Below are 4896 nucleotides of genomic sequence, written 5' to 3' on the forward strand. Positions count from 1 at the left end.
TCCCTCCTCCCTCCCAGTCTCGTCTACACACACACCTGCATGTACCACATCTACAGGCACTAAGACTCGCACCACTACACCCAGCACGACAAGCCGCTCACCTGCACTCACCACCTCCACTGCCATTTACACGTCCCCTGTGTCCTCTCCCAGTGTGTCTGTGACGCCCCCTACCAAAGTACACAAACGCTGCCAATCACTCACCCAACATCCATCCACCTCACGACAGCCTCCAGTACCTGTACCTGCACCCAAAACACCTAAAGTGACACCTCCTACAACCACCTCCTCTTCCTCCACTCCCAGACCCCCTCCAGCTACCCATCCCAGTATTCATCAGAAACTGTCCCTATGTCAAATTGACCTTTTTGCCCCCACCCCCCCCCTCCAATTCATCAGTCCCGTCGTAGCGCCTCAGCCAAAAAGCCTCCAATACCAGTGGTGCCTGTTCAAGGTTTGTTGAGTGCACCGGCCACCAGGGCAGGCAGTAGGACCCGGAGCCAAGGCACTGGCAGCCCAGACCTTGTAAAGGCTCTAAAATTGGAGAGTGGACAACGGGACCGTGTTAAGACTCCTGGTGGGACAACAAGTGACATGGGTTCGAAGGGGATTGGTGAGTCAGCTGTAACTCCAACAAAGGTGGGGAAGGTCCAGAGGAAGTCTGCCCAGCCTGTTGTGAGTGTCACGGCGGAGAAGTGCGCCATCATTTCCGGCAGTCCAGACACAACTGCCAGGACCGTCGTCACTGGTCCAGAGACCACCGCCAGAGTCACAGCCCAGGAGGGCCCAAGTATCGTCACTGGTCAGGAGACCCCCGCCACCGCCGCAGTCACAGCCCAGGAGGGCCCAAGTATAGTCACTGATCAGGAGACCACCGCCACCGCCGGAGTCACAGCCCAGGAGGGCCCAAGTATCGTCACTGGTCCAGAGACCACCGCCAGAGTCACAGCCCAGGAGGGCCCAAGTATCGTCACTGGTCCAGAGACCACCGCCAGAGTCACAGCCCAGGAGGGCCCAAGTATCGTCACTCGTCACGAGACCACCGTCACCACCGGAGTCACAGCCCAGGAGGGCCCAAGTATTGTCACTGGTCCAGAAACCACAGCCGGAGTCACAGCCCAGGAGTGCCCAAGTATCGTCACTGGTCCAGAGACCACCGCCAGAGTCACAGCCCAGGAGGGCCCAAGTATCGTCACTGGTCCAGAACCACCGCCGGAGTCACAGCCCAGGAGGGCCCAAGTATCGTCACTGGTCCAGAAACCACCGCCAGAGTCACAGCCCAGGAGGGCTCAAGTATCGTCACTGGTCCAGAGACCATCGCCAGAGTCACAGCCCAGGAGGGCCCAAGTATTGTCACTGGTCAGGAGGCCACCGCCGGAGTCACAGCCCAGGAGGGCCCAAGTATCGTCACTGGTCCAGAAACCACCACTGGAGTCACAGCCCAGGAGGGCCCAAGTATCGTCATTGGTCCAGGTCCATAAACCACCGCCGGAGTCACAGCCCAGGAGGGCCCAAGTATCGTCACTGGTCTAGAAACCACCGCCAGAGTCACAGCCCAGGAGGGACCCGGATGCCACAGCCCCGCTGGGCAATGATGGAACGTCATGCCACCCACCAATGCTCATTGTAGAGAACGTCATGCCACACACCAATGCCCAGTGTAGAGATCGTCATGCCACACACCAATGTCCAGTGTAGAGATCGTCATGCCACACACTAATGCCCAGTGTAGAGATCGTCATGCCACACACCAATGTCTGTACCAGAACCGCCATGGCAAAGCACCGCTGAACAGGGCAAAGACCGCCATGGCAAAGCACAGCTGAACAGTCCATAGACCGCCATGGCAAAGCACCGCTGAACAGGGCAAAGACCGCCATGGCAAAGCACCGCTGAACAGGGCAAAGACCGCCATGGCAAAGCACTGCTGAACAGGGCAAAGACCGCCATGGCAAAGCACCGCTGAACAGGGCAAAGACCGCCAGGGCAAAGCACCGCTGAACAGTCCATAGACCGCCATGGCAAAGCACCGCTGAACAGGGTAAAGACCACCATGGTAAAGCACCGCTGAACAGGGCAAAGACCGCCATGGCAAAGCACCGCTGAACAGGGCATGCACTGTGTAGGAATGAAAAGGCCGCCACATCAGGCATCCTTCTCCCATGTGCAGCTGGGACAGTGACCGGACATGAACTTTCACAGGGAGACACATCCAGTCTGGGCCCCAGCCTCCCCCAGTACCAGTAGAGAACTGCATCTACTTGAGAGACTGTGGCTTTGCACTTCCCAGGATGGCACAGTGGGCAAGCCACCCACTGTAAAGACTTGACAGACTGTGGCCTTGCACTCCCCAGGATGGCACAGTGGGCATCCCACCCACTGTAGAGACTTGAGAGACTGTGGCTTTGCACTCCCCAGGATGGCACAGTGGGCAAGCCACCCACTTGTGAGACTTGAGAGACTGTGGCTTTGCACTCCCCAGGATACATCAATGGGCATGGAGCCCCATCGTGGATCTGGCTTTGCATTCATCTGGCTGAGGTGCCCCCCCCTTCCCTTCCTCCTGAGGTGCCTGTAGTGTTTCTATCTGATGCCCCAGCAGTGTTCTCTCCGATTTTGGTCAGGTATAGTTTGTGGGCCTCGCCCATGCATTTTTGGACTGTTGGTGCACGGACATTGTTGTGTACATATCTGCACTACTTCTCAGATTGTATGTGTAAATAAGAGTGATTTTGATATATATATATCTGTATACTTTTTATATGACATGTATATTGGCACATTACAATGTTTGACTGAATTTCGCTTTGTCTTTTCATTCTTCCGGGGGGATTGTGGGTTGTTACTGTGATTTTTGTGAATGCATTGGTGTGTATGTTGTAATATGCGAGGGTGGGGGTGTTTAGTGGGTGTCCCCCTAACTTTTGCCTCCCCCATCCCCGTGTCATAGATGCAGTACTCACCGGTGTCTTCGGCGCCTACGTAGCTGTTGGTAATAGAGGAGCAGAAAGACAAGGGCAGGTAGGATTTGTAATTTGGCCTCCATGGTGTCCTCCTTCCTCGTGGAGTATGTTGAGGTGAGCGTTTTCCCATAGCAAAAGCTGTTTCCGCCGTGTTTTTATCCACGGTGAATCCGCCCCGGAAAAGGTGGCGGATTGGCGGGTTGTAATAGTGTGGGCGGTACATTGTCTCCCGTCTGTCTGTTGGTGGTGACCGCTGCGCTGCTTGTCTGTACCGCCATGGCGGGCGGTGTGTTAAAGTGGCTGTCTTTGTTGGCGGTTACCGCCAGGGTCATAATTCCCTTTTTTTGTCCGCCGCCCTGTTTGCGGTATTTCCGCAGCTTTAACACCGTCCGCCAGGGTTGTAATGACCACCATAGATTTGACAATGTGGTGTTATTCTGTATCTGAATTGGTATCCCTCTACTACACTTTGGCCCATATTTATACTTTTTGACGCACAACTGCGCAAACGCAGTTGTGCGTCAAAAATGTTACCGCCGGCTAACGCCATTCCAACGCGCCATGCGGGCGCCTTATATATGGAATGACGTTAGCCGGCGCTGCGGACTGGTGTGCGTCAAAAAAAATTACTCACACCAGGCAGCGCCGGCGTATGGGAAAATGGGGGTTGTGCGTCAAAAAATGGGGCAGGTCAGGTCTGAGGCAAAATTCAGGCCTCAAACCGGATTTGCGCCATTTTTTTTTACGCCCAACCTCCATTGACATGACTCCTGTCTTAGCAAAGACAGGAGTCATGCCCCCTTGCCCAATGACCATGCCCAGGGGACCTATGTCCCCTGGGCATGGTCATTGGGCATAGTGGCATGTAGGGGGGCCCAAATCAGGCCCCCCTATGCCACAAAAAAAAAAACGAAAAAAAATACTTACCCCAACTTACCTCAACTTCCCTGGGATGGGTCCCTCCATCCTTGGGTGTCCTTCTGGGGTGGGCAAGAGTGGCAGGGGGTGTCCCTGGGGGCATGGGAGGGCACCTCTGGGCTCCTTCTGAGCCCACAGGTCCCTTAACGCCTGCCCTGACCTAGGCGTTAAAAAACGGCGCCCATCAGGCTGTGCGCCGTTTTTTAAGGCCCGCCCCCTCCTGTGCGTCAAAATGACGTCAGAGTATAAATATGGGGCACAGGCCTTAAAGTCATTTTTTGGAAGGGAACGCATATAATTAACGCAAGGCTGGTTCCCCCTTCCAAAAAATGACGCACATGGTGGAATTTTGACGCCCGCGGGGTCGGACGTCAAAGTATAAATATGGGGCAGGGTTTGCGCCGATTGCGTGTCAAAATTTTTGACGCACATTCGGCGCAAACAGAGTATAAACAGAGTATAAATATGCCCCTCTGTGGTAAGCCTTTCTGCTTGCCACTGCTACTATGGGACAGACGAGTGTAAAAGTGATGTAACTTGATTATTCAATCGAATTGAATGAAATAGAATTTCACAATATGAAGTCAGAAACTAAAGGGAAAATCCCAGCTTCTCCACTTCACCCAATGGTTTGATTCTAGACAAATGCCTAATTTCACTTTGCCTCCTTTTTCTTCATTACAACATATAGGAGCACCTTGAAATACATCAGTTCAGGATATATACAGTGCAAACCTTTTGTGTTGGAGTTAATGAACTATAATGTGTCCATGTACGATAACAACCCTGACTACCCGGAGAGTTCCAGGTGGCAACTGACTTGTCCCTTAGTTCACTATTGGCATTGTTTTCAAGGTGTGAGGAGACATCAATATTTCTACAGTAATTTTTTTATTAGGATAAGTTTGAAATAAAATACTTCTGAATGCACTTAGCTATTCTGATGTACTGAGGTGTAATGTTTCTGCATGTTAATGAAACACACTATTTGAATTTTGAAGGGACTTTGGGGCTG

This window comes from Pleurodeles waltl, chromosome 4_2 (genome assembly GCF_031143425.1).
Source record: "Pleurodeles waltl isolate 20211129_DDA chromosome 4_2, aPleWal1.hap1.20221129, whole genome shotgun sequence".
Classification (NCBI taxonomy): Eukaryota; Metazoa; Chordata; class Amphibia; order Caudata; family Salamandridae; genus Pleurodeles; species Pleurodeles waltl.